General features: G+C 42.5%; 1 long non-coding RNA gene across 1 annotated transcript; it reads left to right on the top strand.

Annotated features, from left to right (window-relative positions):
* The first annotated feature begins 12,124 nt into the window (after positions 1-12,124).
* LOC132333912 (uncharacterized) lies at positions 12,125-15,382 on the top strand. The gene is made up of 3 exons (XR_009488297.1): positions 12,125-12,940; positions 14,661-14,971; positions 15,077-15,382. It is a non-coding gene; the product is annotated as an uncharacterized LOC132333912 (long non-coding RNA).
* Positions 15,383-15,895: the final 513 nt, after the last annotated feature.

The raw sequence follows: 15,895 nt of genomic DNA, 5'->3' as shown, positions 1-15,895 counted from the left end.
ATAACCCATGTCCACTAATGTATGTGTATTTTGGGTCTGTATAGTTTGGGTCTCTGTGAAATACAATGAAATTTGATAGCACACAGAAATACTTGCATGGAATGTCAAATTTTTTGTGTGTGCTTCTCACATATCCATAAATGAGTTTACACATTTCTAATTACTCATTCAAAAAGAGACTTTACAGCACTTTTAAAGGAGAGCCAATTTTTTCCCTACTGTGTTCTGTTTTTACAGCTTGTGGAAAGCTTATTTAACGAAAGTTTAAGTAATCAGCAAAAGTCATTTCTGAGCAAAGACTGACAGATATGAAGCCTCTTTTCACACTTCATAAGAGGTGGAGAGGGTAGCCATAAAATTTACAGCTGAATAGTACTCTGTTCAGCTTAAGTTATAGAATTATTAGTGTTCCAGGCATGTGAGAGGTTTTAGGGAGATGAAGTATTAAAGTGATGCTCTTTGTTTGGTGTAGCTGAGCTCTGAGTGCAATACTAATGACAACCCACCCTTCCAAAGGCAGCGACCTGCACGTCCCATGGGACTGATGTTGTGCTAAAAATATGTGTTTGCAGCTAACTGAGCTTCATGATATATTAATAAAACCCCAGCAACGTGCTCCCTTTGCAGAGACTCACCTCTGGCTATGAAAGTATGAATTCCCAGGATATGGAAATGAGCACTGGGTGTGTGGGTGAGGAAGGAGTGGGAAGGGAGGTGACACTGTCAGCATCTCTGTCCCACCCCTGCAGCACAGGGACAAGGTTTTGCTGTAGGAGAAGCCTGGATAGAGAGTGGTGGACAATTAGTGACTTCTGTAGGTGGTGACCGGTTGTGTTTAAAAGGTGGAATAAAAGAGGAAGAGCTGGGCTGTGTTCTGAGACTGAGAAATGGGAAATCTCCATCCCAGCTGAATTGTTCTAAATATCATGAGGTGGCCACATGTTGTAATCATGGGTATTGCAAACAAATATTTATCATTGAATCAGAGAATGGTTTGGGTGGAAGGGACCCCTCCATGACATCCAGTCCAACCCCCTGTCATGAGCAGGGGCATCTTCAGCTAGATCAGGTTGCTTAGAGCCCTGTCCAAGACAACCTTGAATGTTTCCAGGGACAAGGCACCTTCCACCTCTCTGAGCATCCCGTGCCAGTGCTCTTCCACCTTGGTAAGAAAATTCTTCCTTATGACAATATTAAGCAAACAAAAGCAATTACTTAAGGAGCTTCAATATTATACTTGTTTTTCCATCCTTTCAACCTGCTGGGTTTTGGTTGGTTATTCTGTTATGCTTTAGCTGTACCTGCTAACCCAGGAGCAAACAACAGAAAATCTGCTGTAATTCTTTAAAACAAATTGTGTGAGATGGATCAAATGTCACTGCAGCCACTCTGAGGTTGGCCAAGAACTGAACTGGGGAGGCATCTTCCATCCTCACTGCTCAGCCCTGGAGAACAGAGACACAGGGAGGTGTACAGCTGCCACCAGTACATGGTTTAAACACACATAGTGCAAGGTTTCTATTTTTTAAATTCCCTTTTATGTGAGCCAAACACAAGCAGCCTCGTAAAGCTCACTCTTGCACCAGATTAAAGCAGTGTCTTGGTAGCATTTATTGGTGGTTCATAAATCATGGTGGCACTTTGTGAGTGTCCACAAGCTGGTTTTGCTGTTAAAGGTTTCAATCATGAAGATGTACAGTATTATTCCATGCACAGTTGTAGTCCTACAGAAATTATGCTGAGGTGTTTTTGGAGGCCTGAAATTTGTGGAAAACCTGAGTGAGTGGAGTGATATTGGAAAGCTGAGTACTTTTACATGTACTGAGTACCTGTAAAGGCACACAGGGTACCTTTAGTTGCTGTGTTAAGAAGCACTTTAACTAAATACATGAAATATTGTCCTGTGTCCTTATGCAATTCAGGAAAATCACTCATCATGCCGGTGTGCAAATTCCCAGGGTTTCCCTCCGACATCTACTTCAACCCAGTTTAAGGTTTTCTGGCTGCTGGTCGCTTTGATTTCAGGTAAAAATCTCAGTTCCAGGGGCAGTGCCAGGATTTGCCAGACCCTACAGGTTTCCAGTTCGGGTTGTTAATACCAACAATTCCCAACCCCATTCCCTTGACTCCAAACTGTATTCGGGAGGCGTTCGGTGCTCCTGCATTCAAACAGTTAATTTTCACTATGTTCTGTTAAAGAAAAGGAAAACTGTCACCCTGTCATTTTAGAGTCTGACACTAAGCTTGTCAAAAGAGACAGCTGTTAAACTGAATTACTGTTGACACGCAGAGAAACGGCCCTTGCCAGATGTAAAGGACATCTGCGGCAATGAAGTGGTACAGGGTGGCTTTTAAAATGTGGTCATACTGGTATTTGAATAGAGCTCTATGGCATTAAAACGTGGCCTTGACTCAGACAGTTTAAGGCAGCGAAGCAGAGCCAATGCCAGGCACAAAGAAGTGCTGATCTGTTGCTGTATCCATAACTTAGGCATGAATATGAAAACAGTGCAGTGTCAAAGCTATTAAGCTCTTATCGTGTATCCAGGAGGATGTGGGTTTAAAACACAGTAGGAAATATTTTGTATTTCTGGCTCCTTGGCTGTGCGGGTAGGTGAAGTGGAAATTCATAAGGTGGATTATGCGGGGAATGAATGGAAATAAGTCGTCTTGTCTTCAGCTAACAACTGCTCAGACAAGAATTGCAGAGGGCTTTAGGCTTAGGAAGGGAGGCTGGATGTGCCTTGCCAGCGTTCCTGATAACGCTCCCGGGATCTGGAGCACGTGGTGGGTGCTGGGGAGGCTCCCCTCTGGAGAGGGGAGTGAATAAAAACAAAAAATCATTGCACAGAGATACTTGTAAAATTCTGCTTGGGTATCTTCATGTGCTTTTCCTAAAAAAAGAATCAGGATACCAAGTTAATGTTGTTAAAAAAAATAGTTATTATGAATATTTTAGAATTTAGCAATTGAACCAACACTAGGGAATTCTGCACATTATATAAGAGTGCAAGTCTTTGATTTGCATGTCTTTAGTGAAGGAATAAAGCTGTTTGGGGGAAAAAAAAGTATCAGTTAAGCAATTTTGCTAAATGTATGAAAAATGAAATGTTATGAGATGAAGCATGTATTCATTATGAAATGAAATTGATGTTTGAAGCTAAAAAAAATATTCAGGCCAAACACTATTTTGAATATGTTAGCAGATCATATCTTGATTTAGTTGTGTGTTTAGTGAGAGCAGAAACCAAAGAGTTTCCATCTGGAGGGAAAAAGGCAAATGGTATTTCCAAATGACACAGGTTAACGTGCTCCTTTCTGCAGGAAAACAGCACCACCAGCAACAACAGTTTGCTCTAGACAAGAAAAAAGGTGGAAGAGGTGGGGCTAAGAGGGATTTTCTCCTTCAAAAGAAGAAATGTTGTTTTCCAGGCACCTGTATGCTGAAATGGATTGAAATGCAGGTGAGGTGGACTCGTTCCTCTGCAGGGTGGGGGAAAGGGCAGAGTTTGCTCAGGTCTTGGATGATTTGGGCTGGTGCCCTGCATTGCTCTGAGGGCATCCCATTCCCAGGGAGAGCATCCCATTCCCTTGGAGAGCATCCCATTCATGTAGGGAACATCCCATTCCCAAGAAGAACATCCCATTCCCAGGGAGAACATCCTGCTTCCATGGAGAGCACCCCTATCCTGTGGAGGACATGTCATTCCCAGGGAGAGCATCCCATTCCCATGGAGAGCATCCCAGTCATGTAGGGAACATCCCATTCCCAAGAAGAACATCCCATTCCCAGGGAGAGCATCCTGCTTCCATGGAGAACACCCCTATCCTGTGGAGGACATGTCATTCCCAGGGAGAGCATCCCATTCCCTTGGAGAGCATCCCAGTCATGTAGGGAACATCCCATTCCCACGGAGAACATCCCATTCCCACGGAGAACATCCCATTCCCACAGAAAACATTCAGCATCCCATGCTGCCACTGCCCAGCAGTGCCAAGAGGTGTAGGATCCGTGCTTGTGGTCCAGCTGGGAGCCTCCAGATGGCCAGAGACACGAGTTGAGTGTGTGATTTATGGAGGGGCCCTGGGCAGGGCTGCTGCCAAAGCTGACCTGAGGCCACCAGCAGGTGTGGCCAGCAGTGCTCCCAGCACTCCGTATGGCCATGGTTGGTTGGGTCACAGCAGGTGAGGGTGTAACAGGTCCAAATATCCATGACTGAACATGGCCCATCCTGAAATCTCATTTATCAGCAGCTGGCAGAGCTCTGCCATGTTCTCAGGAGGGTCAGGGTTTAACCTGTGTGGCACAGGCAGCAGGCACAGAGTGTTTGAGCAGCCCCAGGAGTCAGGGCATCCTGCTCTGTCCCTGCTGGAGGACACTGGAGAGGAGCAGTCAGGATGAATGTGCTCCCCTGGGATCAGAGAATGTGGGTGTGTTTGAGGGGTTCAGGATACTGGGAGAGCTGGTTCCTCAAGAATAACTTTGATGAATAAATTTTGAATGTGTTTTAGTCTGTGGAATGCCAGGGAGCAGGTGGCTGCCCAGCAGGACCATCTCTGGGAGCCACTGGAGCTTCCAGTCTGGTGGAGTAAGGACAAGACAGATTTAGGAGGAAATTCCTTTACAAAACACTGGCACAGGCTGCCAGGGGAGGTGGTGGATGCCCCATCCCTGGAAACATTCAAGGTCAGGTTGCACAGGGCTGTGCTAGGACAGAGATAATAACCCTTACCCTGCCTAATGCAGGAGTTATTTGGGCAAAACCTCCTGTTCATCTCCAGAAGGAGATTTTATTTTGCAATTAAAAGGGCTGAAATCTCCAACCCCCTTTTCACTGCTCAGGGCTGCACGTTTTAGCCAAAACAGACTCACCTGTTTCCACAGGTTGAACTTTGCTGTAATGATTAACTTTTTACAAACAAGCACAAAGTGGAACATTTAAATAAACAGGAACAAGCTTATTATTAGATGGCAGCTTTTTATTTGATAGCTCTTATAATGCCATCGTTAGTTTATTAAAGCTTACCATGAAAAATCTCTTTCTCCTAATCTAAGCTCTTTCATACAGCTTCCCACTTTGATTGACACCAAAATAAAATAACTAACCTATAAATTATAATGTACGGTTTAAATGATGGATAAATGCATTATTTGTAAAGTATTGCAAGGATCAACATACGCAATTTCTAGAAAATAAAAAATATTTTACAAAGATAATAATAGGGCAGAACTCAGCTCTTTCTGTGAACATTCTCACAGCATTCTGGTGTTAGGTGATCCTTAAGGTGCCCTCCAACCCAAACTATTCCATGATTCTATGCTATTTTTAGTAATCCAACAAATCTGGGAAAAAAAGCCCGATGTTATCAGCCATTTCAACATCAGCATCATCAGTCCCAGGCCAAAAAAATCTAAATCACAGAATTACTAAAGGGTTTGGGCTAGAAGGGACCTCAAAGATCACCTCACTCCAGCCCTCCTGCTGTGGACAGGGACCTTCCACCAGATCAGGTCATTCCAAATCCCAGCCAGGTGGGGATTGAACACTTCCAGAGATGGGGCAGCCACAATTTCTCTGGGCAACCTGTGCCAGGGCTCCTCATCTCTGCATTCTTCCCAGAGACACCCCCAGCTTTGTGAGCTGCCAGTAAATAAATTCCTGTCAGTGAGGTCCCCCCAAAACCCATGTCTGTAAATGCATTCCTACTCACCTGTCTGCTGATGATGGAAAGGCACCTTTCTTTCCCCTCTTTTCCATGCCAAGGAGTGAAATTCCCTGAGCTCCCTGAGTTCCCTGGGAGAGGCTCTGTGCCTGGACAGGGTTGGTCCAGCTGGAGATCTGTCCCCAAGCTGGAGTGTCCCCTGCAGTGCTGCAGACATGGGAACGAAGTCATTTACCAGCAGAAAATAATGCACAATGGCTCCTTACAATCTGCCTGTTTGCTGGGAAAACAGGGATCTCCAGGGAGGGAAGGACTCCCTGCTACTTTTTACACACCCTAATTTAGGTTGAGGTTTTTAATTCAGCCTTTGTGTAGCCTGATAACTGCTCCTTACTGGAAGAAGAACCTTGGGTAAATGGAATTTGCTCTGGCAGGGCTCTGCCTTGCTCAGTGAGGCCACCTCAGAGCTCTGGTGCTTGGTGAGTGCCATTAATGGGTTTAAATTTGACTCTGCAAGTCCCAACATGGAAAATGTGCCTCTGGTCCCCAGAGCTTTGCAGCTTAAAATGAGTTAATAGCACATCTCAGGCTAGATCTGAGTGCATATTATAAATGACTAATTTACTGCTCAAATTTAGTATTTCCCCTGCTTAGATTGTGATTTCTAGGAATAATTTCCTGTATAAAGGTAGTTGTTTTTTTTTTTTTCTCTCTTTCTTTGCAGTGGGAATTGAAGAAATATTTGGAAATGGAGGTGATTGTTACCTTTCTGTGCTTGGGTGTTCATGGAGTGTTTCTGGCCAACACCTAAAATTCAGTTTCCAAGGCTGGAGGCAGCAAAAGGCAAGTTTTGTAAAGACAAAATGAGACCAGTGGGAAGAAATTTCCTCCCAGCACATTGGGAACCCTTCTCAACAATAAAAACCACCAAAGTAACCACAATGTTTGTGGATTTTGTAGCTCTGTGTTCAGTCCAAATACGAGGCAACATTTTCCCTGGATTTATGGAGTTTAACACTGCAGGGAGTTTGGGATCTTCACAAACTATAACCATATTTTACTGGTGCCAAACCTTTTGTGATCCAGGCTCATTTGTGATGGGAATGGGCTCAAGGTAAGGTCATGAGAAATTACATTGTTTCTTTCTTTCCTCTGTGTGGAATTCTCAAAAGCCAGTTGCTGACTGGGTTGGTAAATCACGTCCTGCATAAATGCATTGATAAATACCAATATATCTTCAGCTAAGAAGAACCAGACGTCCCACGGAGGAAAAATTACTCCTTTTCCATCTCTGTTTGCATTGAAGAGGTTTCTTGTTTCAGTGACTTTTTCCTAAGAATATCTTTTTGCAAGCCCTGAGAAAAGCCAGGTAATATATCCTTACATATCCTTAGTCCTGTCCCATGTCCATGTTTTAGGATCAATGTCTCAGGTACAACAAGTTCTTCCAAATGTCACCTTTTTTCTCTTTTTGACCTTAAATGTTAATGTACTCTTTCTTCTTTATTTTCTTTTCAGAAATTGTGTTTATTATTTGAAATGAACATGCAGCAAATAGAAGTTTTCTCTAAATTAAGTGTAAACTCTGTTTTTTGCATCTGTTTTCTCATGTAATTAGCCATCAGGTTGGTAAAGGGAGTCTGAATTTCAGCAGAGGAACTGAGTTTTCTTCATTTTTGTTCTATCTAGAGGAATTTTCCATATTTTATAAAAGCTGTAGGTGCAGGTAAAGATAAGGAGAGAGGAGGGGAGGTATTGGTGTGCTCACTGAGTAGCTGATTTAGAAAAATGGGGGTCCCCTGGGCCTGACTTGCAACCAAATGACCAAAACACTTTGCCTTTTATTTATTTATCCAGCTACTTAACACTTCTTACTGTTTCTCCTAAATGAATTAATTTACCCTACAAAGCACTCCTTGCAATAATCAATGACTCATTACACTGAAAGCCCGCAGGAAATACTAATTAAATGAAAAATGTGCAAGAGGAATCTGCAACTTTTGTATTTCTAACAACCCAGATACTCAGTGCTTTCTTTTTTTTCCCAAGTTCTCATAAGTTACAGGAGAGGTTTTTGCCTTCAGCCACAGGGAGCTGAGGTGGCTTGGAGGGTGGTGATATTTCCCAGTCATACCAAATCCAGTCCATTTATCATCAATATCCACAGGAAATAATAATCTGTTTATACATCACATTTCTCTGAGCTCTGTGAGGTTCTAGTTATGAATTCCTTCCAGCTGCTTTTCTCATTCCCCCAGCAGAATTGCCTGGGAAGGGTTATCCCTTATCCATCACTTACTCCAACAATTATTGACTGATAGCCACTGGTAATTCCAACGCTCTGACAATCTTTGATAAAGATTTTGTGTTGTTATTATGCTCTCAAATGTCTCTTCACCCATAAAGGCCTTGAACTCCAGGCTGGGTAGTTGGCACAGCCACCTTTTTGGGATCTTTGAATGGGAAGAGTTTAATAATATGGAAGGTGAAGGTTTTATAAGGATGGAAATGCCAAAAATGAGAGTGGGTTCAAACCTCGTGCTTCCTGCCCCGTGGGAGGAGCTGTGTCCTGCTCCCTTTGGTGAAGGAGCAATCAAGGTTTCTTTTATCCTGACCATTGATTTTTGGAGAAAGTGTGTTAAGCCAAGCCATGAAATAAAGCAATCAGAACAAGGCAAAGAAAAATCTCCCAAAACCACCACCAGCACAAAAACTAAAACCCAGATAAAGACAAAAAAAAGATAAAAAAAGGAGTGGCCAAACTCCTTTCTTTCAGATCCTTTGCACTGATGGTTTTGTAGGATACCAGCTTTCTGTTCTGGTTTGTTCTCCACCAAATCACCCCTCAGATTTGTTCCTCCCTTCAAATTTGCTTATGTTTTTTGCAGATGGATGTTTCCTTTTCCATCTGTCCATACCTGCATTCAGGTACTGCTGCTCCCATTTAGTTTGGGAGGTGACCCAATGCCAGCCTGGAGCACTCCCCAGCCTGGAAAAGGTCAAGCCACAAACACCAGAAATAATGATTTTGCTTTTTAAGTAACATGGGAAAAGAGGGAGAATAAGAGAGGAATTAATTCCCTACTCAGTTTTAAGGCAGCAAGAATTTAAGTCAATTTAGCTCCTCATGCTAATTAATACTCCCAAAGAGCTGCAAAATGTAACAACAGAAAGGATGAATTATTTAAAGTGGAGGTGACCGAGAGAAATCTGGATGAACACGATACTGCCTCTACTTTTGTTTTTCAGGCAATAAATTGCATTAAAAATGGTGGCTATGTATGGAAGATTTTGGTAAAACTTTGTTCTCAGCTGTAGGGACTTGTATTTCTGTAGAGATTTCCTGTGGTGCAGGACAGGGAAGGCAGGGTAAATTAGGGAGAAAAGAAGATTTTTAATCCCAAATGGATGAAACTTGAGATAGAAATGCCTGGTTTAGCCCCTAACTCTGGATTTTTAGAGAGAAAACAAATGGTGGTAGTAGTAGTAGTAGTAGTAATGCATTGAATTTATTTATTCTGTAAATCAAGAGCTGGATATTTTTCTTGCTCCTTTGTAGTTTTATTGAAGGAAAATTATAGAAACCCTTTCTGTGCTTCAGGGGATTGATACAGGTTACATTCCTAGCTTTCAGTCTAGTTTCTCCCTCACCAGCCTTTGGAATTCAGTGGGACTGATGGATTACATCATTTCAGGAATTAGGCCCTAAATTCTGATGTCTACAAAACATAAAAGAGCTTGCTTGAATTGAGTATATTTTCCCCTCAACCTGCAATATATTCCTTGAAGACAATAGAAAAAAAATAGATATAAAGTTGTCTCTTTATTTGGAGGTACTTTAATATCAGAGGAGATTTGCTTCCAGCTAAGAAAACATTTGTTACAGAACTAAAAATGTTTGATATGCTGCTGTATTAGATAAAGTTTGTTAGTTCACAGTGGCACAGTGCTGATAATTGAAGAACTCGCAGGATTTTCGGCAGTAAAAGATCCCCAGTGAGTGCTAAGCTCAGTGGGAAAATGTGATGTATAAATCTGCAGAGAGAGCAGAGGAACAGGAGGGGAGAGCTCTGCACTCAACCCTGGGAGCCCCACACCACCACCAAAGGACGTTAAAGAGAAATAAAAGGGAAGAGATGATATCTTGGGGCATAAAAGCTGTTTCCAAAGAATTTTCTTGTTAAATATAAGGTTGGACAAGAGCCCACGGAAATTCTCAACTCACTAGAGGCTCCTGCTGTCGTTTGGCATGATCTGGTCTAGTGGAGGAATCAGCCTCTAGCCCTGCCTTGTCCTGGAATATCCAATTCCATGAGGAGAAATGGTCCCTGGAGACACTGAGAGAGATGGGAAAAGTCCGGGCAAGATACCCATGGCCAAAGTTGATGGATAAATTGTTTTTGTGTGATGGGATGAAGAATATCAGCTTGTGGAGAACTGTTGGCTACGATGAAGGTTTGTTATATCCCAGGTTAGCCAAACCTTGGTGATTTCAGAAGGAATGATGAAGGTTGGTTATATCCTGAGTTGGCCAAACCTGGATGATCTCAGAAGGAATGATGAAGGTTTGGTTATATCCTGAGTTGGCCAAACCTGGATGATCTCAGAAGGAATGATGAAGGTTTGCTATATCCTGAGTTAGCCAAACCTTGGTGATTTCAGAAGGAATGATGAAGGTTTGTAATATCCTGAGTTAGCCAAACCTTGGTGATCTCAGAAGGAATGATGAAGGTTTGTTATATCCCAGGTTAGCCAAACCTTGGTGATTTCAGAAGGAATGATGACGGTTTGTAATATCCCAGGTTAGCAAACCTGGATGATCTCAGAAGGAATGATGAAGGTTGGTTATATCCTGAGTTAGCCAAACCTTGGTGATTTTAGAAGGAATGATGAAGGTGAGCCTGGAAAGAGCCAGAGAGGGAACAGCAAAGCCACCAGAGGAATGTGACAACAAACTCCAGAGAGCAAAGGCAGTGCCACGGAGGGGGAGGCTCGGGCACCTGTTGTGACAGCTGTGACTAAGCATACAATGACCAGATCAGGGTGAATAATGAGACAATCTGCTCATTTAAGAGTGGGTATACAAACCCAGCAGGGACATGAAACTGTTTTGCTTTGTTTTACTGATAATGTGTTATTGGAGTCATGTCTCTGGCTGTGTCCTAGAGTGGGTTCAAAACAATTACTTACATAACACAGGATATATTTAAGTCAGGGAAAAGCAAGGAGGGAGAAATGTGTGTATCTCAATTTCTGGTTAAGAAGGAAAATGAAATTATGTTTTTCCCAATAGATTTATTGATTCTCCTTTTTCCAGCACAGGAATCTCCATCTCAAGGGCTGGATCCCCCTTGCAAAACTTGAACTGCAAAGTAATCAATGAACAAGACTAAGCCCTGTATCCACCCCTTCCCAGTTGCTGGTTCCTACCCTAACAACCATTAATTACTCTAATAGCAAACTCCTTAAAAATAACTCAACCAATGCATTCTCCAGAAGTTGGAGCCCATCTCTGGATGCTTCCAGCCTGGTCCATGGTGGCCAGGCAATATTTGATGCAAGCCCTGAAGTACTTTTCTCTTGTAGTGCTCTGCTTTAGGAGTGGTCATGTGTCTTCTGGATCAACTTTGGGATTGATTTTGAGGTGGCAAATGTGCTGCTTTCACAAAATTTCATCCATGGGTGAAAGAAAATTGTGTTTGCTGCTCATAGAGCAAAGTAACATGTGAAACAACAAAAGGAAAAATTAAACCCCAAACCCAAGGAACAGCAGAGTCCAGGGAAGCTGCCCACGCTGCAAAGTTGATTCACAAGTGATGGCTTTCCATGAAAGAGTGACCATCCCTGCTCTAATTGCAAATTAACACCATATTGAGAGGCTCGGAATACAAAGAGAAGATTTGTGGGATGTAAATACCTGGTGGGTGCAGCCAACCAGCGCAAAATATCTTTGGAGGGAGCTCAGTCCCTGCTGGAGCTCCCTGTGCCTACAGATCATCGTGTACAGGGAGTAATTACAGCAGGGTTTGTCAACTAATTTGGTGGAGGGATGAATTCTTTATCTATTAATCAATGTAGGGAAGCATGAAGCACCTATAAACCATTCATCTCACTTTAGCCTCTTGTTTACCTTTAATTAGAGTTGCTCTGATTTGGTTGGGGAAAATGGAGGTACCTTGGAATAGAGAGGTGTCAGCTGGGGCATCTTGGACAGCAATTCCTGCTGTGGGATCCTCAGGAAAATGGGTTGGCCAGTTTGGATTTTTATTTCCAAAATGTGCACCAATAAATTGCTCACAGGGTAAGACCCCTAAATCAGAGGTAAGTAAAAGGATGGCTACAGTGCCAGCACCTCACCAATGAGAAGGAAGTTTGTAGCAGTGTGAATTAATTTATTTTTCATTTACACCTGCTGTGGGTCACCCCTCTTTTCTCACTTTTCCCATTCCTTTATTGTTAAATTTATGCACAAGGAGGTTATTTATTAGAAAAAATTCATTTCTTCACCTCTTTCTTTATCTACACTTGAAACAGAGTGAGACCAATGCTTCTATTTTTTTTTTTTTCCTTCTTAAAATTGTTTACATTTTCTTCCCAGAATTTCCAGGAGGATTATAGGTAAGGCTGTGACACCTATGCAGAGTTATGGGATGCTTTGTAACTGGTGTGATGCAGATAAATGCAACTGCAAGCCTAGGAAGTCCCAGTGGGTCACTCTCATTTCATTTCATTTTAGTTTGACTTTAAATCAGTGATATTTAATTTTTTTTTAAAGAAAATTCTTTAAAAGGCTTTTATAAAATGAAAAGTCCTGGTTAAGCCTTGGAGTCCTACACGCAAGTGTGGAAAACTGCAGCTTCACTAAAAACCGTGCAGTAAATGTGCCGTTCCTTGGTGCATGCTTATTATGGGTAAATATTGTTCTCTGGGTAGTGCCTGGAAATTGTAATTAATTTCAAATACTCCCTCTTTTTGCCCACGTATGCAGATTTCAAATCTGTGCCTGCGCCGGTTTTGACACCGTGCAGTGAAGCATCCGAGCTCTCAGATGTCTGGCTCTTGCGAGTTGTGAAACGAGAAAACAAACAAACCCAACCATTCCAGCCCTGTCAATCTCCTTCTCAGTGGACAGATGCCCTGGTGCCAGAAAAGCTTCATCCCATGATCCCACACCTCTTGGCAGTGCCAAAAAAAAAGCCAGAGATCTACTGGATGCGAAAGCACGACGGTTCCTCACCCCAAAAACTGGGATTTATGGCCACACTGGAGCTCCTGGGTGAGGCTGCGTGGGGAAATGTGTGCAGGCTCTTCTTCTGGCATTCCTGGTCTCCCAGATCATCCATCTGATCTGCTTCTGGAGCAAGGTGCCTCTGGACAGTGATGGATTAACTGGAGAGAGTCCAGGTTTCTGGAATGGGCTAGGTACATCGGCTCATAGAGTTTGTGGATTGTGTTGTTAATTAATTAAATGGTAACATTAATTATGGCTTTTAAGTATTTTATTGGGTGCTAATCTGGTGGGAATCAGCTAAATTTTCTGAGGAAAATGGAGAGTTTGGGTGTTAACACAGACAGCTCTCTGAGCTGCCTATGGCCATGTCCCTTGAAGGCCGTCACTGGAGCTCCCAGTTCAGGTGTCCTGCTGGGCACAGGATTTTCTGGGGGGGGATGAGGCTTCAGTCTGGTCTGTCCAAGCAGTCTAGGGGACATCTTGGTGGGCCCAGTTCCAACAAAGCCCAGCCTGGTGCTGCCAAGCCCCCCAAGATGCATAAAACCACCCTGGAGATCTCACAAGGTGGGTTTAAAACCCTGCAGATCCCACTGCATTTATTGGTCTAATTTCAGTAAAAAAAGACCCTGCAGATCCCACTGAATTATTGTACAGCAAACTGGCACTGCCCGAGCCAATGACCTGCTTTGGTACAGACGAGGTTTTCTTTTTGGCTAACGATTTGTTTTCAGTTTCAGTCACATGTGGCATCCCAAGAAGCTGCAGCATTCAGGCCTTTTTAATGAATTCCTATCCTTGCATATTAGTGGGAATATTTCCACTGCAGCAAACACCATAAACAGTTTCCACACTGGGGTGTGTTATACTGCCACCAGAATTGGTTCTTCTGATGGTTCATTTCTTTTATGCTGAGAATTCAGGACCAATTCAGCTCGGTTTTATGCATCATTAGAGATTTACAATTACTTTGCTATAGTTTCTTTCTGGAAGCCTATCTCTCATGGTTAATGCTATGGGAGTCCTGTTGTGTAGAGGCTGCTATGAGCCACCTTATAGCAATAAAGCATTTGAGAAGGATTTGGAATTATGAGTGGCTAAATTCTCCATGCAGTGCCTGTAATGCTGTTATCCCTTGCTGAGCTTGGGTTGAAACCCTTTTTTTTTTCTTCTCCCCAAATTAGAAAAAAAAAAAAAAAAGTGCTGTTTCTTTGAGAGGTTTTGAATCATTTACATGTAATTTTTTTTTTTGTTGTTGAACGGCTGCAGTCAGAAATGAAGAATTGTGCAAATTTCCATTTGGATTTCATGATCCTTAAAATACATTTAGGTTGTATTAGTATATAATGAAATAAGGCCTCCTCATTGTTTTTTTTTAATCTCACTTTTAAAAAGACTAATCATTATTTGGGACTTTATTTTGGTTTTTTTTGGATTTTATGTGTGTTGCTAAAGCCTGTGAATTTCACAAGCTTTGTCCTTGCACAATAAGCAGAGGCTCTGCATGTGTTATAATCCACATAACTCACATTTTACATAAATACACTATTGCACTGAAACAAACATGATATGCAGTGCATAATATGGGCCCGATCTAAAGGCCATTAAAATCAATGAAAAGATTTCAAATTAACTTTTATAGCCTTTAGATCAGGCTCTAAATGGGCAAATTACAGTTATGGAGTTTCCCATTTACATACCTGTGTGCTGCATTTAATGTATTTTATGGAATTGAAATTACTTGGTCCTCTTTTTCATGCTTTTTTAGGCTAAGAATTTGCCAAGGGCATCAACAGCAGTTTTCCCAGGCTCCAGCACAAGGATTATGTAGTCAATCCACAAATGACTCAAATCTTTGAAGAAAAGGACATGGTTATCAGAGAGGCTTTGACGACAGCAAGGACGGGAGTGCTATCTGCCTTTTTCCATCAGAGATTCCCATTCCCTCTCATTAACATACCCAGGACATCAGCACAGCCGTCGGCCCGAGGGAATTGCTTCCAACTTTTAAGGGAATATTCACAAGACCTCGCCCCTGCGTTGTTTCAGACAGATCAAACCAGATTTGCCTCGTGTAAGGTGAGAAGAAAGGCTGGGGCACAGCAGCATTAGGGGAGGGATTCAAAGGTTGCAGGGAATTTTCAAATCCATTGTTACATCTTGGTAATCTCTCTTCCTTTACAGGGTTCTTCAGTCCCACCGAGGATGTGATGTGAAAGCTGCTGCTGCTGTAAGTGGGGAAAGGAGAAGCCTCTACCTGCTCTCTCCCAGTGCTCTGCAATGAAAAATGCTTTTGGAGCAACCCTGGAAATAAGCCATCAAAATATCTGATTAAAGCTCTTAGGAAACTCTCACTAATCACCTTCCCTGCTCTTGATGGAATGTATTTATGCATTATAAATATACTTACTATGTGTGTGTGCTCCATAAATCACACCCAGCACTTGTATGTGATGTATAAGCACATTCTATAGAACACACACAAATACAGATGCCAAGCTCCCACAGAGTTCATCACTGGAAAGTGTTTGAAGGATCTGATCCTTAATATTTAATGAGCAAGATGCTATTTCCTTCCTCAGCTTTTATCTCTGGTTTGGCATAGTCATTAAATGTGTTGTTTCCTTGCAGGATTATATAATTTATGACCTAATTTTAGACTTTTGTGTAACCGCGTCGGAACACTCGTGGCGTATCCCGATTTCCCCACACGGAGTGTTCCAGCATCAGCCACCAGCTCCAGCACGACTTCTGTGAGCTGCCTGTCAGCAAGGAGTCATGGGCATGAAAGGAAAACAGCCCAACAATATTCACTCAGCATTAGAAGATCAGTTTGTGGGGGGTTTTGCCCTGCAAAAAATATGATTTAGCAGCATTTCCAGAGCCGTCTGCGGTGCTGGCAGGAATCCCCAGGTAAGACAGGCAGCACCCAGGAGCTCTTATTGCTGAAAATATTTTCATGCTTCTGACTTTCAGACGGCTCTGGGACAGCACTGCAGGGAG

This window comes from Haemorhous mexicanus, chromosome 14 (genome assembly GCF_027477595.1).
Source record: "Haemorhous mexicanus isolate bHaeMex1 chromosome 14, bHaeMex1.pri, whole genome shotgun sequence".
NCBI lineage: Eukaryota > Metazoa > Chordata > Aves > Passeriformes > Fringillidae > Haemorhous > Haemorhous mexicanus.
Note: the sequence above shows the minus strand (reverse complement) of the source record. Positions and strands in the feature narration are given on the sequence as shown.